Source organism: Trichechus manatus, unplaced genomic scaffold (assembly GCF_000243295.1).
Source record: "Trichechus manatus latirostris isolate Lorelei unplaced genomic scaffold, TriManLat1.0 scaffold00007, whole genome shotgun sequence".
Lineage (NCBI taxonomy): Eukaryota > Metazoa > Chordata > Mammalia > Sirenia > Trichechidae > Trichechus > Trichechus manatus.
Genome location: NW_004443943.1, coordinates 1,117,869 through 1,144,455, shown reverse-complemented (window position 1 = coordinate 1,144,455; position 26,587 = coordinate 1,117,869). Strand labels below are relative to the sequence as shown.

General features: G+C 35.3%; 1 protein-coding gene across 3 annotated transcripts in view; it reads right to left on the bottom strand.

Moving 5' to 3' along the window:
- Positions 1-24,019, bottom strand: part of JMJD1C (jumonji domain containing 1C) — a 115,366-nt gene extending 91,347 nt beyond the window's left edge. For 2 of the 3 annotated variants that reach the window (XM_023739180.1, XM_023739189.1), the window contains exons 1-2: positions 20,643-21,278; positions 16,596-16,709 (exon numbers count right to left, since the gene is read on the bottom strand). The gene's annotated coding sequence lies outside the window, so the exon portion shown is untranslated. Of the gene's footprint in view, positions 1-16,595; positions 16,710-20,642; positions 21,279-23,900 lie in introns of those variants that run through there. The other variant, XM_023739185.1, reaches the window with a different exon arrangement.
- Positions 24,020-26,587: the final 2,568 nt, after the last annotated feature.

The following is a 26,587-nucleotide window of genomic DNA, read 5'->3' as shown; positions in this document are numbered from 1 at the left end:
TTGGCATAGATGAGTAAGCGCTTCTAGCACAGCACCCATTTACTGAAACATCTCAAGTGGTATTCTGTCAATTCCTGGAGTCTTGTTTTTTGCCAGTTTTTTCAGTGCGGCTTGGACCTCTCCCTTCAGTACCATCGGTTCTTGATCATATGCTACCTCCTGAAATGGATAAAAGTCGACCAGTTCTTTCTGGTATAGTGACTCTGTGTATTCCTTCCATCTTCTTTTGATGCTTCCTGCGTAGTTTAATATTTTCCCCGTAGAATCCTTCAATATTGCAACTTGAGGCTTGAATTTTCTCTTCAGTTTTTTCAGCTTGAAAAATGCTGAGCATATTCTTTCCTTCTGGTTTTCTATCTCCAGGTCTCTGTACATTTCATCATAATACTTTGTCTTCTCATGCTGCCCTCCAATATTTTCTGATCAGCTTTTATTTCATTGTTTCTTCTTTGCGCTTTAGCTATTCTACGTTCAAGAGCATCTTTCAGTTTATTTCAAGAAACATATAAAATATGCTTAATCCAGTACCTGACAGTAACATTAAAGAAAACATTAAGTGGTGACCAGTGGAGACTGCTAGTAAACTAAATATTTTGAAAACAGACGCATTTTAGGGATGAAATGATATGGTGTGTAGGATTTGCTTTAAAATAAATACAAGAGGGTGTAGGAAAATGAAATAATATTGGCTATAAATCGGTAATTGTTAAACCTGGATAATAGGTACATGAGGGGTTCATTATATTATTCTGCCTATGCCTGTATATATATTTATAACTTTCTGTGGAGTTGGGGAGGGGGGGTAGAGGAGAATTTAATAATGACCTGTGAAGTCCTACTTGATCCAGTCCCTTATTACCCTTTCTGACCTCATTTTCTACTAATCTTCATACTGTATTTTCTTTGCTGTTCTTTGAACACTCCAGCTTTATAGAGTCTTTCCATTTTGCTGTTCCTACTGGGAAGAGCAAAATGGAATGGCCAACCAATTCTCATCTCCTTTCTTCCTTTCAAATTTCTGCTCAAATGACACTTTTAGTGAGGACTTCCCTGTTTACCCTATTTAACTTTGCAAACCATCTTTCCCTCATTATTCTGATACTTTCTGGTTTTATTCTTCTCCACAGCACTAACTGTCTTCTACTATACTTAACAGTTATTTTGTTTGTTGTCTGTCTCTTCCCACTACAAGGTAAGGTATATGAGAGCAGGGACTTTTCTTTTTTGTACATGGCTTTATCCTCAAGTACCTAACACTACAGTACCCATGCCTGGGACACAGCAGGTGACAAATAAATATTCGTAAAATCGATTTAGTTGTAGTAGAAAAAAGGGACATATCTCCGATACAAGAGAAAAGGAGGTAAGAAAGATGCAAATATTAGTGTAAGAACAGGAAGTTAAGGGGGTTTCAGCTTGCAACCTCAATTTCCTCTGGGAGGCCGGAGATAGGTCACCTGCTAAGAGAAAAGGCAAGTACAGGGGAACAGTGATGATCTGGAGTAACTGCTCTGGGAAATACAAGTTTATGAAAGGAATATAAAAGGATGCCAAATGGTACTCTATAAGTGCTCTGCTGAGATTGGAGACAATACAATTCTAATGGCACCAAAATACACATATGTAACTTTCTTTTGCAGTGTTATCCATTCAGGGCAAGGCTCTCCAAAAGAATTTTTTTGTTATGATGGAAATGTTACATCTGAACTGTCCCACATATGGCTACTGGGCACTAGAAATATGGTTACTGTGACTGAGGAACTGAATTTTTAATTTAATTTTGCTTAATTTAGATAGCCACATGTTACTAGTAGTTACCAATAACGGATAGCACAGATTTAGGGTATAAAAGCAGAGAAAGCAAATACTGGAACTGTTTCAAGATAGGAAATTAAAGGGTAGATGTAACAGAAGGCATAAGGGAGTTACAGTGCTAGTAAGAATGGTTGAAATTATACACTACAATACAAAATCTTGGCTGGAAAAAAACGAAGAGGAAACCAGGAGAATGTAGAATATACCTCTGGTGAAGCGGTAAAAGTTGTGAGTAACATCTATTTCGAATGCTCAGCGTTTTTTTAATTAAAAAAAAAAAAAACTTCTAATGGGCTTCTTGAAAGTATGTATGTTATGAACTGAGATTTACCCAAACAGATATTTTAAATCTCTGAACTCCTACCATATTTATTCTCTTTATCACAAAAATTTTACAGGGTATAATGTGCTTTTATATTTATTATCTCATAGAGTATGGCAACAATATCATGAGATAGCTATTAGATGCCCATTTTATAGATGAAAATAAATAACAGTTAAGTAATTATGTACCTTGACTAACATTTCAGATAGTAAGCAGCAGAGCTGGGATTTAAGTCCAAGTTGGCCTGCTGTCCTACTAAAAATTTCTGATATTTTTTCCTCCCCAGTAAAAGCCAAAATGCCCTGAGAAGATACATTTTATATATGTATTTGAGAGGAAGTCCCTGGGTGGTACAGAGGGTTAACACACTTGGCTCCTAATGGAAAGGCTGGAGGCTCTAGTCAACCCAGAGGTGCCTCAGAAGGAAGGCCTGGCAATCTACTCCCCCCCACCCAAAAAATCAGCCAATGAAAACCCTATCAAACACCGTTGTACTCTGACACATGAGGTAGCCATGAATCTGAATCAACTCAATAGAAACTGGTTTACGAATTTGAGTAGGCATGTATTTTGTCTACAGATACACACCTTATTTAATAAAATCTCAATAAAATTTCACAACTTATACTGCAACTACTGTGTGCTGATTTTGGTTCTTTCCTCTATATTTTTTAATTTGATTAACTTTGAATTATTTTTTATTTTAATAATATTAGCACCAAACCAGACATTGTAAAGTCCTTGGAGCTTTGGGGGGTGAAGCCAGATTTAATCAAGTTGTGACATTATCTGAACTGACTTCCTAAAAAATATAAACATAAATACATATACTTAAACCTTCTTGTAAAACAAGACAAAATGGGAAAGAGATGTAACAGAAGTGATCAAGACCAATAAAAACAAAGTGCTAGTTCAGCCTGCTCCTTTAAAGTGCTGGTAGTAGATATCACTCACTTATCCACCCACACTCCTGCTCAGCCATGGAAGAGCCTCAAAATCCTTCTCGATACTAACAACATGCCCATTTACCACTTGATGCAAGTTTGCCTGACTGATATAACATATATGCAATAGACATTAAGAAAAATTCTCAACCCTATTATTAAGCATTATAAGGAATTGTTAGTTTGTGATGAAAGAGGATTCCTTAAAAAAGACTTTGAGTGGATAAGAAACAAACAGGATAAAAACATATCCTTCTGAGATGCTTTACGTATTATGTTTTTAAGGTCCACATACTGGATAGTATCTTAAAAGTCTTCAGGTTGAAGACTTAATATGTACCAGGAGGTCTTATATATCCAGATTTTAAAATTCACTCGTTATACACAGTTTTCTGGTCTTTACAGTTCCAAAAACAGCAAAGAGAAGAAGGTTTGCTAACTGGGAACAAAAACACATTAATTCCATGTACAGTACTTGACTCCCAGGCAAAGAGCATCTAGAAGAGCAATGGATTAAAAAAAATAAACAAAAATCCCTTATATTTTCTATCATTTTAGATGAGCTGGAATCGACCTCATGGCAACAAGCTTAGATACACAGGTGTCATGGACTGAATTGTGTCCCCTCAAAATATCTGTCAACTTGGCTAGGCCATGATTCCCAGTATTGTGTAACTGTCCACGATTTTCTCATCTGATGTGATCTCCTATGTGTTGTAAATCCTATCTCTATGATGTTAATGAGGTGGGATAAGCAGCAATTAAGTTAAGGCAGGACAATCTACAAAATTAGATTGTGCCTTAAACCAATTTCTTTTGAGATATAAAAGAGAGAAGTGAGCAGAGGGCCATGGCGACCTCATACTACTAGGAAAGCAGCGCAGGGAGAAGAGTGCGCCCTTTGGACCTGGGGTTCTTACGCAGAGAAGCTCCTCGACCAAGGGAAGATTGATGACAAGGACCTTCCTCCAGAGCCGAAAGAGAGAGAAAGCCTTCCCCTGGAGCTGGTGCCCTGAATTCAGACTTCTCACCTACTAGACCGTGAAAGAATAAATTTCTTTATTAAAGCCATCCACTTGTGGTACTTCTGTTACAGCAGCACTAGATGACTAAGACAAAAGATAACCCTATTTAAGTTTTAATGTCACCATGGGAAACATATTACCTCTTTATAATTAATAGCCTTTATTAAAGAACTAGGTCTAGAGATCACAGGAGGAGCCCTGGTGACCCAGTGGTTAAGTGCTTGGCTGCTAATCGAAAGGTTGGCAGTTCGAACCCAACAGCCGCTTCACAGGAGAAAGAAGTGGCCATGTGCTTCCATAAAGATTATAGCCTTGGAACCCTATGGGACAGTTCTACTCTGTCCTGTAGGGTCACTATGCTTCGGAGTCAATTCTATGGCAACTGGTTTGGTTTTGGTGTAGAGGTCTCAGGGAATAGATGTGTGATATAAGAATCTGACCTGAAATTAGAACCTTGATAGGAGATTTTGGACAGGAGAAAACTTCACAGTATCCAGACTCAGAAGCAGCAGCAAGAGCTATGGCAATGGTTCAGGAAATAAGGCTAGATACTTTCTGACGATTAGGGTGCTGGCAGCACCTGGTAGGCCACTTAAACTTTCTGCTGTCAGTTGTCCACTTCTAAGTTGACTTGGTAAGACTGCTTAGAAGGCCATCACTTTTCTAGTTAAGTCTTAATCTATAACCCCAGTGGTTCCAAACAAGAGGAGAGGGGATGAGGAAAGGTGAAAAAGTGCATTGGAAAGATGTAGGGATGGTTTTTTCTTCCCCCCTTCATTATTAAAATAAATGGGAGGAAGTGCTAAAGGTATTTACTGACCCAGAGCCACAGATGCAGACTATCCTATAATGCACTATAACACAAAGAATCAAATATCAATAGCACTCTATAAAGAAACACTATTAGCTTACCTTCTCTTTTTTCCCATCTTACTTCTAAACCCTGTCTCTGAGAAGAAATAAAAAGAAATGTGCAAACATCTGCTATTCCTTCATCAGTTACTTCCACCGTGTAGAACAGTATGAACATACCTGTTTTAGAACTTATAGTATTCTGCTGTAATTTTACGTATGTCTCTCTCCCTGACCTGAAAGAAAATCAAGTATTTATCTGTCTTTAAATATGTGGTTAAGAGCTCCACTGCTAACCAAAAGGTCGGCATTTCAAATCCACCAGCTACTCCTACTCTGTCCTATAAGGTCGCTATGAGTCGGAACAGACTCGACAGCAATGAGAATCTAGCAAAGTGACTGGTATATGGCAGTAAGTGAATGTCTATATGCTATAGCTCAGCAATTACAGGATCTTCTTTTCCCTTGAATCTTAAAACATACATTCTCTAAAAGACAGGCCTACTTACTGTCTAATAATTTATATGACAGAGTTACACTCCAGAGACTGATCTGTTGCCTCAGAAAATTTCAACAGTAAAACAGAATAGTATACTTTAATATGGTTTGTCTTCAGGGTTAACAATCATTTGGGCAAATCATGTAGCTGTAGAAAAGGTGGGGAGAGAAGGGGTATCCCAGATGCTTATAGTTAACACTGCTTCTTTTTAACAAATGTTCATTATTTCTCTACTCAATGAGAATAGCGAGATTAAGACTAGTCAAGTGGCTGACCCAACTAAAAGTGGTTAAAAAAAGGCTCCCTCTCATCACCATTCGACCTTCACAGGAAGATGGTATTGTTAGGGTCTATGTAAGTGGCAAAACCATCCAACACACATCCTGCTTATTCACTTGTCTTCATGTACCCACAAGCCCTGCTGCCCCAGCTAATTTATACACATCCTGAGAAAACTCAGGGGTTACTTACTCTAAGAATAGGGTCAACCCCTCCGTATCCTTCCCATAACCAAGCTGCATTCATATACCTCGCTGGTATCTGCTACTTACTATATTTTGCCTTTATTTACATTTATATCTTTCTATGTGTGTTTCCCCATTAGATTATAGGATCTATGAAGGCAAGGCATTTGTATTCCTGAAACAACACAGCAGGCTCTCATACATACGAATGAACAGGGCTCAATCCATATTACTTCTTAACTAAGGGTAGTACTATTTTGCCTTTTGTTTGAAGCCTAGGAAGACTTGGATTTTAGAGACAACCCTTTTGGCAAGAGGCTGACAGGACTTCATTTTAAAGTATTTTGTTTTTCATTTTAACTTTGAGGATGTCTAGGTCTTTAGGATACCTATATGCTCAACAGAGAAAACTAGGCAGCTGAGAAAACAGGGAGACTGCCAAATATTGTAATCTGTTTGGATTCTCTCCTAGGGAACAAATGAGTCTGAAAATGATACACAGATTTGAAGTATAGCTTGATGCTAGTATGTGGAAAGTCTAGGGAAATGGTGCAGGCAATAAAATTAAAGAAAAACTTAGTCTTATATTTAGGACAATGTCAACTTTAAAAAAAATAACAAAGTATCAAAGGAAAGAGTGATGAGTGCATTAATAAAAGACACAAGGCCAATCCCCAAAACGCCAAGATAGTTCACATCCCCACTTCCCCACTTTTCCATCTCTGACATCAACTGCCCATGTGGAATTTTCTCTCTTGCTGACCCTAACCTTTATAAAATGATTACCTGCATAGCCTTCTTCTATCCACCAGCCACCCAGAGCTTGTTCCTTACGAGTTAGGACTCTGTCCTTCTAATCTACTACCAAATAGGCAGATGCCAGGCCCCAGGCCCTGCTGGCTTGCACTGTCCCTGGTGGGTTTGAGAATTTGTTAGGCTAACTCAGAACCCAAGAAAAGGTCCATACTCACTAACCTTTTTAACATAACTAAAGGATATACACAAAGAGATGTACAGGTGAGGTCTGGGAGGAGTTTTCAGCACCAAGCTTTACGTCCCAGAGATGTGCCAGTCCTCCTATGTATATCATCAATCCGGAGGCTAGATAGGAAGCTCGAAGGTCCAGGGTCCTTCATAATAGTTACTGGGGACTCAATTATATGCATGACTGGGGCCTTAATGCATAGTCAATGATTGAGTGAATCAGTGATTGAGTCAATCACTGAATACACATGACTGATTTCATCACCCCCTCACCGTTTTCCTGAAGTTAATCCGCCAGGTGTGGTCCTTGGAATCCCACCTCGTTTGCACACTTTCAAGTATTGCCCAGCTGATTTAGAAAAATAAAGACACACTGGATTGCTGGGGGAATGTCAAGGGCTATTTTCAGAAACCAGAGACAAAAGGTCAAATCAAGTTCTTTGTTCCACGATGGGCAACTTGGAGATACTTCCCACTTGATGGCTCACAAAGACAGGGAAATAATATCTAAATATTATATAATAATATCTAAAGTATTGGATTTAAGTTCAACTTTGAGTTCAACTACTCACTAGCTATGTGAATCTAAATGCTAAGTCACAACCTTCCCTAAAACCTCACTTTGCCTGTAAAAACAGCTATCATACATATATTCTCTACCTTCCTCCTATTTCTTCCTTCCTCTTCTTTCAGCTTTTCATTCTCCTACACCCTCTATCTCTAATTTTAACTAAGAAGCACAAATACTAGATTTAAAAGGCCTTGTAAAGGAGGAAGAAGAGTAGGTGGGAGAACAGACACTCTGACATACTAAAGTCACATGGAAACTAATATTATGAGAAGCAAAACCTGTGAGTAAGCAGAAGAAACCTGTCTGCAGAGAAGAAATTGAGTGAGGAGAGAAGAAGGAATATGTGACTTGAGTTCCTGACTTTCCAGTTCCCACTTCTAATCTGAATAAGGTCCAGCTGTACTTTCCTGCATGAATGTCCATTAGATTGTCTACTGTATCTTGACAATAGCCCCCTCCCTCTTTTACTTAATCTAGTTTAAGTAGGTTTCTATTTCTTCTGCCTTCTCTCATTTGTAAATTAGAACTCTCAGAATTGTGTGGATTAAATAAATTACTATATGTATACATACAGTATAAATACATTATACATATATGTATAAATACATTATGTATATATGCACAAAATTAAGACAATAATACAATGTTTTCCTCAGAGGGTTAACAAAATAATTAAAATAGTGTGCATGGAAATGTTTCAGAAATTGTCAAATTTTACAAATATAAAATATTAACATTAAACTGAGAAATAACATTTTAATTTTGAGATTTTAATATTGCTGTACTTTAGTAAGAATTAGCAACTGGGCCAAAGGAATGAATAAATAAATAATACTATCACCCTATTTTTTTTTGGCAAAAAGAAACTAGAAAATCTTGCTCAATGGTTACTAACCATGGCTAAAATTTTTAGAATCTGATTTCTACAAGCATAATTCCACATACTTTAAACGCATAAGAGCAGCCACAAAAAATTAAAGAGACAGGTAGATTTTTTCAGCATACAATCATAGCAGATTTGGGAGCAGGCGAGAACTACTGTAGACTGTGACTTATGTTTCTAATCCGATTATTTTAGAACAGCTCATACTTGCGCTGAATTTCAGTCAAAGTAACAAGTTCCTGGACTCCATGGATACATTTTCAACACACCAAGTTTTGCAACTAATTTTTATAAATGAAGAATTCTCTTTTTAATGATAGCAGATATGGGTAAGTTTGAGTATTTGGATAAATCAAAATACCTCATCTGTAGAATCTTAATAAGCTTGTTTTATACCTACTTTTTAAACCATGGCTACGTAAAATCAGGCAGGTGGGAGAGAAAAGGATTAATAAATAGAATGCAGAGCAAAATGCAAAATTACTGAGTATTTAAATATGTACCAACTTTAAATTAAAAAAAAAAGAAAAATCTTAAATAAGGAAGTACAATGATCCTGTTTTAGCTACTAGTTCCCCTTTTCTTGTAGTCCACCCTACTATCCAGGTTTCAGCTTGGCTCCACCACTGCAAGCTGTTACTTTTGACCAGAAATGGAATAAAGCCAAGGACTACACAACAGGGCTTCCTGCTCTGGCCCCACCTCCTAGACCACCCCAAGGCCATGCCTGTCCACAGATGCTGATCCTACCAAGCCAATAATCCACCAGTTCACAGCAATGATCCTGTGTTTTTCACACTCTTGGCACAGTATATATCCTACAATGTCACAGTTCTCATTTTTACTGATTTTATTTCAACAAGGCACCTCTAAATTTCAACCAAATGCTAATATGAATGCAAAGTGAAATGGAAAAGGGAGATGCATATGAAAACTCACAGACAGTAATTGGGAATGTGTTCAATTCCTTTCAAAATATAACCGAGAAACAGATACAGTAAAACATAGAACACAAAGCTCTGGGTAAGTACTGTTAATCCAAACAACCTTGTTATTCTAATTTTGCAGAATTTTGATTTGCATCTGGCATGGCCTGACTCAAAAGTTCTCTCCTTTGAGATAAACCTAGATTTAGACTGAAAGGCCCTTATCCCTGTGACTAAAATAATTAGTCAGGTCTTAACTTGATTAGTTTAAAGTTGGTTAAGGATGGCTTTTTCCACCTTGAGCAAGATCATACAATTATGACTCTTGAGTGTTGGGAAGGAACCTAAGGTCATTCAGTCCAGTATTTTATTCCATGCTTAGAGGATTTACAAACCCTAGTACTATATCCACATCTCTCCCCATAGCCAGGACTACACAGAGCCAAATAAAGAAAAACAATTCTGAAACTTGCTGAATACCTCTTATACTTTTTAAGGTAAAAATAACTATCAGTAGTGACTGAAGTTTACGACTTTCTCTGTGGAAAAAGTAAGGGTGCATTGGCGAGCATAATACCACAATAAGGTCCTGAAGTCATCTTTCTAATACCTTTGCCTTAAAATAAGTTTAAGAAGTCACCATGGAATCTTAACAAAGACATGCTGTGTTATACATTGACTATGGGTTGCACGGCAGTTGAAAAAGCTTGTCTGGCACCAGCTGCAGAAAGAACAGTAAGGGTTCAAGACAAGACAAGATAAGACAGATTATTAAAATAAGAGAGAATGCCGGAGAGAAATGTCAAAGGAGTGTACGAATGATAGGAAGAAAAAGGGGTTTCAAATATCCTCCAGAAAGGTTTAAGACATCATCTAAACCTTTTTCCCAAAATGGGAAATTTAGAACAAGCATAGATAATAGCTACCTTCTGTTGAGCAGTTTCTATGTAGAAATTACATTAATTTAACTAATCTCATTGAAGCTTTCTAACAACCCTAAAGTAGATAGTATCTTTATTTTATAGATGAGGAAACCATTTATTTACAACAGTTTAGTCTTTTCCAATGTTACACAGCTAGCAAACGGCAAAGCTAGAATTTGAACCCATACTTGACTTCAAAATTCATGTCTTAACCATTATGCCAGACTCAATCTCTAGGACAAAAGATACTAGTGAAGAATCAACTGATTAGCCGATGTATTACAATAACTAGCCTGCTAAGGTTATGCAGAAATTTTTGTTACTCCCTTGCTTCAAAGCTTCTAATGTTTCATTATGGCCTACAAGATAAAAGCAACTAGTACTGTACTTAGCAATCCTTTTCCTCTTTTATCTGGCCCCACCACACTTACCTAGTATCATATCTACTATTCAAAAGCAAACTTTCTTTTCTAGCTAGGCTGATATTCAACTGTCCCCTAAATCTACTTCATCATTGATTATGCTGTACTTCCTGCCACATGTCTCCAATACCCTGTTTTTCACTTGCATCTTCATTCAAGTGAATCCCATTCATGTTTTACCTCCTTTATAAGACTTCTTAACCATACCAGTCTTTACTAACTTCTCCTTTATTTACATTATTGAAGTTTTTACTATGCATTTTTGGCTCCTTAACTCAAGTGTACTTCAAGGAAATTGTGTACATATATAAATACTTATAGATGTATTTATTTGAAATACCTGTATTTATTTGAAAACAAGGCTTTATATAAACTTTTAAACCATTAAGTACCTAGGAGGGTTCTGTGAATACAGAAAGCACAGAGCTTAAATAACTGTTGGAAATGAATGAAGCCAATCTGGAAGTCTTAGTTCCCAAAGCCAGACATTTCAAATTTTTAAAGGTAAGTCAACCCTTATCTTTAGACTTAGAAAGTCAGTCCCTGGGTGGTACAAACAGTTATGTACTAGGCTGCTAACAGAAAGGTTAGAGGTTTGAGTCCACCCAGAGGCAACTCGGAAGAAAGCCCTGGCGATCTACTTCTGAAAAATCAGTCACTGAAAACCCAGTGGTGCACAGTCTACTCTGACACACACAGGGTTGCCATGAGTCAGAACTGACTCAACAGCAACTGGTTTTTTGGTTTTTACTTTTTAGACTTAGGAAGTCTAATCATAAAGATTCCATTTAAAGACTCTTTTCTATGGAAGTATCAAGTGAATCAACCGTTAGTGGAACGCTAAGAGCTCTAGACACCTACTCCTCTCTGCTCTGGAGTTTCTGCTCTCCGTACCCTGAACTACACTGCAGTACCCTCATTCTAAGGGGCTCTGAACTCATATCCTAACAGGGGCTGTTATCCTGTGTTTCTTAGAAGTATCTATAAAACGCATTTTATTGAGTTCAGTCACCACTGCTGTAAATATTTAGAAAAAAAAATTTTTATGTCTATCATAAAAAACAGTCTGCTAGGAAGTTTCTGAAAGTCAAAAAGTTTGATTACTCTATTAGTAAAACTAACGGGGAAGCAGTAACTCGATACCAGGAAGAGAACAAATCTGAGAAGAATTCTGGGAAAATATTAATATAAGTATACTAATAAATACTGTACCAAGTCAAACAAATGCTCACTTCCACTACAGGAATGTTGTACTTTAAAAAGCCTCTCCCCTTTCCCAACCAATACTAACCTGTCAACTACCAGCAATATCATCATAGCACCATGGAGACCAGATCTGCTTACAAGTCAAATCTCTTTATCAACAAGATTTTCAAACCTTTGTCAGTGGACCACTTATGTCAAATATTTAATCAGCGAAGTGTAACATTTGACTAGTAAAAACAAAATTGTTCACCTTGGCTGATCCAGGGCTAAATTTGATCTTACTTGCATTATCTCTTCCTGGTTATGAAGCAATTCCAAACTTCATAGGACAATAACAAAAACTCAGAAGGAGAACAAAAAAAAAAACATGTCTCTGCTACGTTCCACTTTTATAACTTATCCTAGGCAATCCTTTGAACTATTTCTAGCAAACCAGATGTGCTGAGCAACAACTACCTTAGGAATAATCTAAAACCAAAGTCACTAAACTTACATAATCAAATTACAGGTCAAAACAACTCAAACTGGAAAAACAACTTTCTCACTGAAGGTCTACAGAATTATAGATAAACAGATCTGGCTCAGTGCAGACATATTCATTTAGTAGATAATGTAAAATTCTTCTCTGTTCAAGTCTTTAAGCAATCTTTAGTTTAGGTACTAAGAAAATACTCAGCTTTGCTCCATCCATATCCTTTTCCTTCAACCAGGAAGTCACAGCACCAATAGTAATGTATATAACATTTAATAAAGTAGTTTAGTCTTTATTGTAAGATGATAAAAACCAAATCAAACCCATTACCAACTCATGGCAACCCCGTATGTTGACAGAAACTGTAGTATTAACAGTCTTGTTTCTAAACCTTCAGCTGCTCATTATGACCCAAGACTTCAAATACAATCATTCCTTCAGTCTAGGATTTATGATTCTACCTTATTCGATAAAACGTCTCATTACTACAATAAATTTTAGTCCACAATATGATAAACACAGGGTGTAATTCTGAACAAGCACATTCTACATCAAATCTCTAATGGTTTTACTAGTGCCCTTTGCATTTTTTTTTTTTTAAATTACATTTAAAAGGAAAGAGGATTGTGATCCCTAGAAAATACTGGACTAACAAGACAGACCAACCCAGATTAATAGATATGAGTCATGCACAACTTTCAGGTGCGAAATAATCTTTTATATCCTTTATGAAGCAACTAAGCTGAAAACTGCAGGTGTATGGCCAGTCGCCAAAATCCATGACAAGACTCCAAAAGCATCCTGAATGTTCATATTTCACTATCAAAATGTTTTTATGTAAATTTGATAAAAACTTCAGTCAAATTCAAGGAAGACTTTTATAATTTCTGTAATCATGCTTCAAAGGGTAAACTCTAAGTCTCATCTCTATTAGGTAACAAAACTCAAATCATGTTTAAACCAACAATACCACAGAAATCGTAAAAAATAAATAAATCCTCCTAAACAAAAACAAACCACAACCTATAAAATAGCATCTTTAAGAAGTAGAATTTTGCTTTTCCTCCTTCCTAGCCAGCGTTTTCTCCTACTTCCTCTCCCTTTTCCCTCCTCCCTCTACTTCAAAGAAAGTTAACTGCAGCCAGGCAATGTAAAAGGAGGAAGCAGAAACTCATTTGTGCACACAGGGAAGGAAAAAACACAACAATATCATGGTATGCTGGCTCAGTGGCCTAATTAATATGCATCCATAATACTGTCTATAAAATAATGGTCCTATTTCCCTCATTTAAGTTTCTTTCTCAAGTACTGAAAACTACAGTCTATGATGGTTGCACCCTTAATCCTCACCTCCAACTACGTGTCACCTAAAACTGACAGGATCAACTAACTTAATAAATGCCATCCGCTATTCATGGCATGGAAATTTTTCAGACAGGATTCAAACCAATGACCTAAAAGTGAAAGGATTTGTAATCTGTATTAATCCTGTGACATCTGTTTTCTAATCATTACCTTAACAATATATGTTATCATTCTGAAATATTAAAAAAAAAGGAAACTAAAGGAAAGTGGTGAATGGGATTTCCCACTGCAAAAACATTTGATTAGTTTCACAGCAAATCATAACTTGGTGGGAATTTTTAACACACAGTATCTGTACTCATCACTCTAGATTAAAACAAAAACATATATACAAAGGCCATTTCCATAAAAGAGGTCTCTGCCCCTCCCATACATAACAAGTCTGTAAATGATAATTAGCACCCAGATTCAGAAGAAATTGCCTCATGAAATTTAAAAGTGAGAAAACACAACTGAGAAAGCATTTTTAAAAAAAATCACTTGTTCGAGTTTCCCCTAACTCCCTTTGACTTACATAGGGTTACCCTAAGGTTGAGATATGGTCAAGGAACTATTTACAAAATTTATGCCATGTTTAAGATGCCAAGGAATTTAATGCACTGGTTGGACAAGTGGCTAGTGAAAACACTAATCAGATGAACTCTAAATTTTTCCTTTACCAAGAATGTGCCTATATTTCACAAATTCATTTAAAAAAAAAAAAATCGAAAAACTAGACTGAATCATCTTAAGTCTCTGAAGTAAGTTTTCATTCAGAATGCTACAGTAGCTATCACTTACATACTGGGGATACATATTTTATTAACCTGACTAAAAAAACAACCCTAAATATAAAAATTGGAATGCATCTAAGGAAGCTTTATTATAAACCATCTATTACCTTTAATGTGCATACAAAATTCAAAAATTAAGGCAAACTGGATCCTAAATCAATTGCTCTTAGCTTAACTCTTTATGATTCTTAGACCTGAGAATTAGTTCAAGTTATTTGGGAAACACAAATGTTAAAATGTTAAGTGAATCAATTCACCTCTGAAAGATACAGTATCCTTTCAGGTCAAGAGGTCAACTTCTGTATACTAGCAAAAACTAGCTGCTGTCCAGTCTATTCAGACCCATGGTGACCCCATGTGTATCAGAGAACTGTGCTCCACAGGGTTTTCAATGGCTGACATTCTGGAATTAGATCAAGGGTGTTTTTTCCAAGGTGCCTCTGGGTGGACTCAACTGCCATCCTTTTGGCTAGCAGCTGAGCACTTTAACCATTTGCACCACCCAGGGACTCCATATATACTAGCAGTCTAAGTAGCAAGCCTACTAACACAATACACCAAGCCAGGTAAGACTTTAGCTCTTGTGCCTTTATTTTAATTAAAAAAGACAAAAACACACATCAGAATCTGAATATGAATGAATATTTAAAAACCCTATAAAATGTTAGACCATTCTTTTAATCATCATTTTAATAAATATGTTGTAGAGTTTTAGGCCACCTGGTATGAGTTTATTTCTAAAAGTAATTTCTACATAACAATTTCACTACTCTAAATCAAATCCAAGCTGAAACTTCCAAAGTGATAATAAGTAACCACGGAATTAAATATTAAGAGTTGGAACATTCCTTTGATTTCACCTAGTCTAACTCCCTCTAAAAGAATGTTAGAAATTTAAAAACATGTATATATTATGGCTTATAGTAGGCTACATAGCACTCACATTAATAACAAAACAAAATAAAACCCAAGGGAAAAGCTCCAATGTCTCTACTCTTAATCCAGAATTTGTTATGAATTTTTAGCTATAAATACTATAAACAAAGGGTAAAAGCTAACAATACAATAACTAGGCCATTTAGTGAAATAAAGGAAGACATATGTGGTAAGACAAGAGCACAGTTATGTAGACGTCAATATAGGAAATAACATTTACACTGAAGGGACTACCAGCTCATTTTGATAGACCTAACAGAAGAGGAACTAAACTACTCTAATTCCCTAAGTAGTATAACTCCACACAACAAACTGCTGCTCATTAACTCAAGTTCTTGTGGCTCTATATTTTTCAAAAAAGTTACTAGGACGAAACGAAACAGAAGGTATACTGACTTTCTAACTCCATTAAAAAAAAAAAGAAAGTCAAGCAAGTTCACTTATCCTTTCTTGTAATGCAATTACTGTATTTTCAATATTTAAGTAAAAAGAAATCTGTAAAATACAGGTGTAATTCAATCTTAAGTCCAAATACACAAAGAAAACAAACTTCTATGGTTTTACTTATACCTAAAAGTTTAACTTGATTAAAATTTTTTAAAAAGTTTAATACTTTGATATGACTTTTTTTACTTGGTTTAAACATAACGGCACATTAGAAAACGTTTTTCCAATTAAATGTATCTGTATTTATATTTACATGGCAACACTGGGAAACTAAAATTTAGAAATAAAATTATTCAATTAATGACTATCTAAAGGAAAATTCCTCCTTTAAAAGAAAAATTAACTGCAATTATGCTAAACTGATGTGCATGCATAGAGTAAACACTAGTTTCATTTAATTACATTAACTGACACCAATTCTTAACCTTCAGAGTTGGAGACAAAATAATTTATACTAATGTCCAACCAGTTATTTTCTAACAATGAATATTATTTAGAATGTAATTTCCACAACAGCAGGGGCTTTAGCACTTCCGTATTCCCAAGGACATACTCCTGCCTGGCTCACAGTAGGTTCTCAGTATATATGTGTTGATAGAATAAATTATTTATCCTATAATCAATTGAAAATTTATTGGCTGCACTGGGTTCTTTTCACACCTAGATGCTGGCTGGAACTTAATATTTTAATAGAATCAACATCTGAGTATCAATGAAGTTTAACGAATAGTTAATTTTTAAAAAGTAACCTAAAATTTCTTACCTGGTAGGGCTGAAAGGCACTATCTTCAGTTAAAAAATCCAGTTGTTTATCTACAAGGAATTCTACTGCAGTGACTGAACTGGGTACGCTGTTTTCAACCAGGGGTTTGAAAATCTGTCAAAAGAAAAAAAATTTCTAAAGATTATTTTTCTGGGTAGTAACCTCAAAATATGAATGGGTATATATAAATACAATGGATTAGTGTCATCATCACAATGGTCTTATCATCAAATTAATGTTAGTTTTAATACTGTAATCTAAAGAATAGTTTTATCCATACGAGAGACTATTTTGTGCCTATTAAAAAGAATGAGGTAGATATACATGGAGTATGAAAAAATTCCAGCATATTAAGGCCCAAGTTGTTTTTAGGAAAAAAAAAAAAAAAAAGGTGCAATCATAAAGATAAAATACAAAATGTCTGCTAAGAGATTACTTCTAAAAAAGTAAACTGGGATTAGAGAGTATATCTATTTACCCGGCCTTTTTTTTAAAAAACCACAAGTGAGTTTTCTTCTTTATAAAACAAAGTAGTCATGGCTAAAATACATAATTTTTTTTTTCCTTAGCTCATTCACATGAAGCTGGATTTTAAATGATCAGGATGCATCTGGTCTTTTAACTCCACCCCTTGTACTCCCTACCCCCGCCCCAGCCCCAAGCACAAATAAAAATCCAGCTGCTTCAGTGAGACACCATGGGGGAAGGGAGCAGGAAGAGAAGAGGGAGTTAAGAGGCACAACACAGCCCAACTTAAATTTCTCCTATTCTCCACTACTTTTTTTTTTTTAAAGTGAATCTAAGGTCACTTGATTTTCTTAAAGGCAGACTCATCTTTTACATAAAGGATTTCACTCGTATCTTGGTGGGCGAGAGGGTGGGCAGGGGAGGAAGAAAAACGAAGAAAATAAGGGTAGTATTATGCATTTTTCTATTACACTGAATTTTGAAGTACAGGAAGGTAGAATAAAACTAAATGTTTTATATCCATAGTACTGTTCTAAAAACTCAAACACAAACAAAATTCCACCATCTTAGACATAGTGACTTTACTAGAAAAGAATTAAAAATTTTGGAAAATGAAATTAACCAACTCGGCTTCCAAATTATCTACATGGAAAACACTTTTGCCCTAAAAGGCAACTTATGACCATTTGGATACAAACCAAAGCTGTTGGCACAGACAGTAAAAATCCCCCAGCAGTTCCAAAGCCATTGTGTTTTCCCCTTTTCTGTGTCTTAAGGAAATCTAACATCTTGCTAATCACAACTGATAAACATACTCTTCAGGATCTTTAGTTTTGACTGGCTGTTATGGAGTTAATTTCTATACTTAAGAAATTCGTGAAGCTTTAAATTCAATTCATTGCAGAGCTCTGTAATACAGTATTTTGAAAAACTAAAAACACACGAGAATAGGCAAGTATTTTAAACATACCTTATTTCAACACTATCTACACCAAATGTATTAACTAATTTTCAATATTTATGAACTGAAAACCTAATCACAATAACATCTCCCCTTATCACGTCCTAGGCTAACTTTTTAAATACTACATATATATAAAAAGTATTTTTATTTGGCTGACAAATTACTTTTCAAAACAAAATCCCTACATTATTTAGCAGTCTCCAGCTACTGTTTTCATCTAACATTTTCCATTTGCTAAAATGTAAACTCCTAAAATTAACACTTCATCAATTTTATTCATTATTTTACCTAACAAGTGACTAAAAGTTTGTAATAGAGCATTTATTTTATTTAGACTTAAAAATGTCCGCCAATATATGATCGACTGACGTGATACATACAACATGAAAAAAAGGTATGAATTCAGTTGATCTGTATTACGAAAAATAATCCTTCTCCATATTACATTTTTAGTCAACTAGAAAACACTGGCACCTTCTCAAGAGGGCTTTTAATCATTGAAGTTTATCAAATGCTCTATTTCTTTTCAAACAGTACCTTGTGAGTCAGGTCAACTCCTGAAGGTTAACAAAAAGGTCCACAAAAGATATTATCTAGTGGCTAAAGATACAACTCAATTAAGTAGGATTTGAAAAAGAAGTAAACTTCTCTGGTCTGAGTGCTTCTTTCTTACGCAAATAATCCAGGTGTGGTTTGCATTTCCTATGAGACCCAGTCATTTTATAATATGAAAAGCATTCTTCTGAAGAGGATCTCTCTGAGCTCTGCTTTTTAAGGTTAAGTCAGAGTTCTAAGGATAAATTTCAAGAAGCCAAATTAAAAATAATTTAAATTATACAGAGCTAATAAGGAAAAGTTTAGTTTCTACGTTAAAAATAAAGAATTTCTCAAGTTTTAAGATAACTGGTTGGAAGCCATTGGTAGAATTTAGATACCAGAAAAGTAAAGAAATTATTTTACAATGATCAAATTTTAATATTTAAAAACACTGATCTACTTCTGATGCTTAAACACTTAAAAGAATCATCTACAAATGGAGATCCAAAGTATATTATGCTTCTTAAATAGCAAATATAAAGGCCACGACTTGCAGATTATATTTAAACTACAAATATGTTCCATGTGAATACACCTTTATTGTACTTGTTAAAGAAATGTTTCAACATGTATTAAAGGAGCAATTGTGAAAACGTGTGACTTTATGGGAAATTAAAGGCAAGCAACATATAAAATGATACAGTTAAAATATATCCTCATTTTTTTAAAAGTGGCAATTCAACAATGCAACCACTGTTAATTTTTGTACCCAAGTTGAATACATTTCAAAATGCTGAAAACTTAAAAAAATACACATATTTAAGTAAAAGCAAATGGTTCCTATAACTTTTATGACCAATCTGTAGTAAATATTTCATGAGTCTAGGTGCACTGGAATGTAAAGAAACTAGAACTCATGCATAACTTAGTAATTCAAGACTCTAAAGATATATCATTCTATGAGGAACTTCCACAGCCTAAGGGGAAGCAGTGAGCTGCCATCAGATGAAAAGTCACAGTAGAATATGGCCCTAATGACAAAAAGACTATTATTCAAACGCTGAAGGCAGCCTTTGAACTTCCAAGTGGAAATTACAATTAAAAATGAATATTCATAGTTGAAACAAAACACATTTTTAATTTTATTAATAGATTGAGAGTTAAGATCTTTTGTCAGTGTTAACCATACTTTAAAAATGTCTAAAGCCAAAATAAATACTTAGTTGAGAGCCTGCATTTTTAGTAGGGCCTACCAAGCTATAGGAAGAATGCTTAGAACAACTGTATCCTGTTTGGGGCTCCATGCTGCACCACATTCCATTCACATGAGGAAGAAGTGAACAGATGAGCCCTCCCCGAAAAACATTTTTAAAATAAATCAGCTACAGCTCTCAAACACAACTCAGCTGCTCAAACAAACCACGTTAAAGCTCACCATTTAACAGGAAATTCAAAGAGTTTATGTCTGCAGTTTAAGTTTCTAACAATCTCCGGTCAACGTTTAACAATTCCTTTTCCAAGTAGAAATCAGGCTCATTAACTTAAAAAATGCCGATAAAAATCTAAGTAAAGAAAAATAATGAAGCAGGAAACAATCTAAGCAACATTTTAGAAGTCAAGGTTTTTTAGTCTACCTAAAAAAAGTAAAAGGACCGGAGTGACTTGTAAGAACAAAGTCCAAATTCCCACCCAGGCAGGTCTATTGAGAAACAGTATGCTGTTAGAAAACAAGTTGGGGGGTGGGGAAGGGAATACACCACACAAAAAGCCTCCAAAACAAATACCCCCCCCCCACTTCCCTGGAAATATATTCTAAAAACACAAATTTGAAACAATTCTCAGCCATAATACTTTAAATAATTAAATTCTAGTTTTTAAATTAATCTCTTACAGTGGTATGAAATTATCACACACACAACAAACCTCTTTCTAAACAAATAAGAGTTGAAAATTCTTAAAACTAAGAATACTGAGGCTAGATCTATAAAAGGCAGTGGCCTTAATTCCTAAGACTGAGAAGCAAAACCAAATGTAAATTAAGACAAAAGAAAAAGGAAGCAGAAAAATACAAACCGTACTTTGTTCTTGAGAATTTTAAAATTTCTTTAAATCTCAGAAATCCACGTCTTTAAATCTCAGAAATCCACGACACGGATTTAGAGGTCAAGAAGTATAACTGACATTTCCATTTTGTTCTTGAACAGTATTTTTTTTATCTAGCGTAAATACTTCTTTAGTCTTCAAAAATCACGGGCAAATGGCTCTCAAACCAAGCATTTCTGAGCTCACTTGCAGCGTCGTCATTGTATAGGAAGAAAAGCCAAGACCACAGAACGAAGCAGAGGCTGTAACCTAACAAGTCTCCGACGAACAAATGACGATTTTCTGTCTGCTCTGGCTCAGCCTGGCAGTGATGAGGATTACAACTCGCTCTTTGTCATCAGCACTGGGGTGTTAACGACTAAGAAATCCTGCAGCTGAAGCACTACTGCATCCTCCGATCTGGGTCAGGATAATTTCTCCCGAGGTCGCTTACATAACCAATAAGATACTCCAAATAGAGACAACAGCCATCCATCAGCTACAGAAAACCTTTCCCACTGTACTCTTGTCTGCGTGGAAACACACTGCAGTAGCTTCCAACAGTGCAGACACCCAAATGAGAACCCAGTACTTGGCTTAGGGCATACTGAGAGAAGGGAAGAGGCGGTGCTCTGTAAACTGTAACTAATCCCCCGTCACAGGTGCTGATGGAGTCACTTCCAGCACGAGTCACATTACTAGTGATTACTCATTTGGCTGCGGCCATAGAGACTGGCTCATAATTTTAACTACAGACAAAGGCAGACTAGCGGCGAGACTGAGAGCTCAAGTTTACTGTCTCCTTCATAAAACAAATGGAAATACAAAGTTTTTGCTTTCCAGATTTACCAAAGTGAAAAAGTGTAGAAAACAAATAATATGTAAATATCTCTCAACGGGGCAAAAATAAAGCATACCTTTAAACCATCAGAAATAATTTTAAGGTGTTCTCATGCAAAGAATTTTAGTTTAATCATTTTGCCTTAAAATATACTGATGTAAAAATCTAAGAAAAAAAAATTTTAAATGTTTTTGATCTAACTGAAATCAAATGACATAACAAGCTTAGAGGCATTTTGAAAAACAAACTGGTATTTATTTTGGAAGATTAAAAAGAATACGCCTAAAATATTTTCAATCTTAATAAAAACAATTTAATCTAGACAATTCACAGATAAAGACCTGCAATTAAAAAGAATAAACTTTTTCTGATGTGATATCTAATATATGCTCTTCACTTCTATCTAGAGTTGTCCTATCCATTATGGTAGCCACTAGCCACACGTGGGAGCCCTGGTGGCACAGTGGTTAAGGGCTCGGATCAGCCGCTTCTAGGAAACCCTATGGGGCAGTTCTACTCTGTCCTATAGGATATCTGTGAGTCAGAATCGACTCGCCGGCAACGGGTTTGGTTTTTTGGTTTCACCACACACGTGGCTGAAAATGAGGCTAGTCTGAATTGAAATGTGTGCTTTATGTGTAAAATACACATCAAATGGGGGGGAAAAAGATACTTCTAATATTTTTATATTGATTATACATTAAAATAATATTTTGGATATACTGGGTTAGTAAATAAAATGTATTAAAATTAATCTTACCTGTTCTTAAAAATCTAATGCAAGTACTAAAAATTTTGAATCACACATGTGGCTCACATTTTATTTCTACTGGATAGTGTTGCTCTAGTAGAGATCTCTCATTTTACAGTAGAGGCTTATCTGATGATATACAGCTAACTTCAGCCACTAACAAATCAAAGAATAAATGCGGAAACTATAAATTTTATGTGGCTGTATGCTAAAACATCAGGTCAGATCTACTAATTTGTGAGTATAGATTTTAACCTTCAGAGCATTCAGTGAAATGTGCTAGTTTCTGATTTAGAAAAGGAATGTTGGCCATATACTTTAGTCAACCATGCTTCTATATTAAAATTTAATTGAAATGTTTTCAATTCTATTGAGAAATTACATGACGAAACAAAGGAAGTATGTATGCTACCATGCAATGAAACTTTGAAAATATACCTGTAACTACAAGAAAACACTTCACCTATTTTAATGATGTACACAAATTATCTTTTATTATAAATTTGTTCCCAAATAGGTTATCTCAATTACCTTGTATCTCAAAACTCACACTGATATTTTCATATTACATACCCAACCAACTAAGCAAATCATGGTAAAAGAGAAACTTTCAGCCACCAGCCAATGCTCTTTGCCTTTATTCTAGATCTACCACTTTTATTTCACCAAAAACATCAGGCTAGCTATTTGAAAAGGTATTTATAATCAAGTATATTATAGACTTGCACTAACAAAAATCAATCAACCTTTGTTTTAAGATGAATAGAGATGAATAATGATTATTCTAAGAATGTTGGTAAAATACAGTTTTAAAACATGGATGATGCTAAAATATAACTTTAAAACAGTATTTTTTATACTGTCAAGTGAATATTAAATTATAAAACTCATCTTAATAATCATTTAGACATGAAAAGAAAATATATATGACAATAAAAAAAATTACAATGCCATATAAACTACCAAGCAAGCAACTAGATATATGTTGTTGTGTGCCGTCGAGTCAATTCCAACTCACAGCAGACATATGATATATATATGGCAGCCTTATCTGAGCCCCAGATGATAAAGAAACATCAAATGCTTGATACAGAGCTTTATGAATTTTAAATGCATTTCATACTATATTTCCACAACTCACTGTATATTAGAGAATGGGTTGAATATTTTATACAACCCATCTTACACTCTTACACAAACTCAGGTTTGACTATATATGATACAAACTTAAAAACAGCTGTTTTTGTTCCTCGGGTTTATAATCAAATAGTACATAGTACTACACTTCCCTATCAATCCAACTGCTACAATACTTATATATTCCTAGAATATAAGATGCACTAATTTTGATAAAATCATTCTAAGTAGTTAACATCAATACTGTAAAAAAACAAGCATTTATTTTAAAAAAGTATTGTATTTCAGACTACATCATGGTTGAAATAAAATCAGATGCTTCTCCACTATTATTAAAAAAAATACTATACAGTCAATTCTCGATGCAAAGGAAGAGTGAAAAGGGGTGCAACTACATAGTTGAAAACTGTTTAAATTGCACGTTGACACATATTTTTATAAATATCTGAAAATGAGTTTGGTCTGGTAATCTGGTAGATTTTCAACACAAACAAAAACAGTGAAGTAAAAATACAGAGAACTCACTTGGAAGCAAGCATAAATTGTTCAGTTTTTTTAACCAGTCTCCTTGTCTTCATTCTCTCTGGTTCTTACAAAAGCACCAGTTTGAGGAGAGTAGCATTTTAGTCCCCCCAAAATTGATAAGTTTCATGGTTTATACTCTTCTTAATGGATTAAGGAAGGAAGGTGAAGAATTACTGTTAATTTTTCTTTCTTCCTTTTTTTTTTTTGGTGGGGCGGGGGAGGGGTGGTGGTTTAAAAGACCTTTCCTGGCAGCTAAACCAGGCTAGGGGAAGAGGAAACTACTCCAGTTACTGCCCAGAAATACACATCTCTGATTTCCTTCCTTTTTAGTTGGTTTCTAAGTTACAAACTGAAAAAAATCAACAGAGGTGGGAAAGTAAACAGAGGCTAAAAGGAAGGCAACACTGTGTGGCTATCAGAAGAAAATGTGTTTCTCCCAATAATGTAATAACCTTGTATGTAACAATCAAGAGTTACACAGGCATTTTTTGAAATTCCATTTATCTTGGCCATAAAAGGAATAAATGTATCATCTTTACAGATACGAAAGCCTCAACAAACCAGTGGATTCTCTGAGTATACAGACTTAAAAAAAAAAAACATATATATCAAAAACAAAAACTACATGTTCAATGGTCTAGCATTATTAATAAATAATTGAGCCCTGGTGGTGCAGTGGTTAAAACACTTGGCTGCTAACCAAAAGGTCTACGGTTTGAACCTAACAGTCCGCTTCTGTAAAGATTACAGCCTTGGAAACCCTATGGGACAGCTCTACTCTGTCCTATAAGAATGCTATAAGTTGAAATCAACTTGATGACACACAACATATATATATTTTTTAAGATATATGGGTAGAAAAAGAAGATGAGCAATAGTAGCTTAGTTAGTAACCAGAACATTTTAACTTGATAGTGTCTTATATGGAGGGTGTACAGATTTAGGAAAATACTCTTCAATCTGCTATATTGTAGTTATGTTGTTAGCTGCCATCAAGCCTGCTCTGATTCATGGTGACCTCATGCGTAATAGAGCTAAACGTTGCCTGCTTCTGTGCCATTTTAACTATCATTGGTATATTTGAGCCCATTGTTGCCGCTGTTGTGTTGTGCCTTCCAACATAGCAGGCTTACATTCCAGCACTATATCGGACAATATTCTATTGTGACCCATAAGATCTTCATTGGCTAATTTCTCTAAGTAGATCACCAGACCTTTCTCCCTACTCTGTTTTAATCTGGAAGCTCCACTGAAACCTGTCCACCATGTGTGTCGCTGCTAATCTTGAAATACCAGTGGCACAGCCTCTAGCATCACAGCAACACGCAAACCACCACAGATGGGTGGTAGATAAATGACCTATAAAATTTATGAAAATATACAATGTCCCTGGGTGGCATAAATGGTTTGCATTCATCTGGTAACCTAAAGGTTGACTGACGGGTCAAACCCACTCAGTGGCATGGTGGAAGAAAGGCCACGCACTCTATTTCCGTAAAGATTACAGCCAAGAAAACCCTATGGAGCAGTTCTACTTTGTAACACAAGAAAACATAACTTGTGGATCATGGTAATGTCCAAAGAATTACGTTACATAAAAGGATTTTAAAGATTTGCTCAAAAATAAAAAGAGCATTGTTTGGGGAAGGTGATGAAATATTAATAGATGGAAGAAAAGGAAAACTTATTTAATTCCTATTTTGTTACTGTTAAATTTTTGTCAAGAAAAAATATGTTAAATATAGAAAATGTAAACTAGAAATTACTAAAAATAAGCTAAAACCTAATAGGTAAAGGATCCGTTTTAAGAAATAAAAATTAGTTTTCTTTATAATTAACGTAATTACATTAGAAGGAATCTAGATAACAAAAGAAAAAGATGAAAAGGATCCCATAATAGTCTTATCCAGAACCCAGTCAGTTAACCACTTTATTGTACTTTCAGCCTTTTTTCATAAGCATATTTGTTACCAAGGTTCCACCATACAGTACAATTTTTAAGTTGCTGATTTTACTTAATATTTTTTCATGTTGTTACAGTGTTCACTGCCATTATTTTAACTAGCCACCTAATATATACACAGTTCAGTAAATAAGCATTGAGTTTTATTACTCATTCTCTTAACACTGGATGTTTAGGGTGCTTTCAATTTTCTATTACAAATAACAAGATGAACATCTTCATGCTTTTATCATAGCAAATACAAACAATCCAAGCTTAGACAGGTCCAAATCTAAACTGGTATGTAAGCTTACAGATGTTACTGGTCTTTGAAAAAAAAAATCATGTCATTAGCAAGAGATTAGAGGTGGTGTTGTCAAGTGCCATCAAGTCACTTCCAATTCACAGCAACACTATGTACAACAGAAGGAAATGCTCCCTGGTCCCGTGCCATCCTTAAATCGTTGCTATATTTGACAGGTAGGCGCTTATCAATACAGTAAAATCTGTGAAAGCTGGAACCTGTGTAAGGCAGAAACCTGTCAGAGAAGGAAAAAAGGATTCTCCACTAATAGCAATAGAAAAATGGTTAAGACTGCACCCTGTCAAAGGCAGAAAACTTGCAAGACCAGAAAAAACAAGGCAGTCTCGCCGAGTTCCGGCTCTCACAGATTTCACTGTATTTACAAAGGAAAGCCAACTTAGTAACTATATGCTTGTAAACGTGAACTTCAGCGAAACTCCA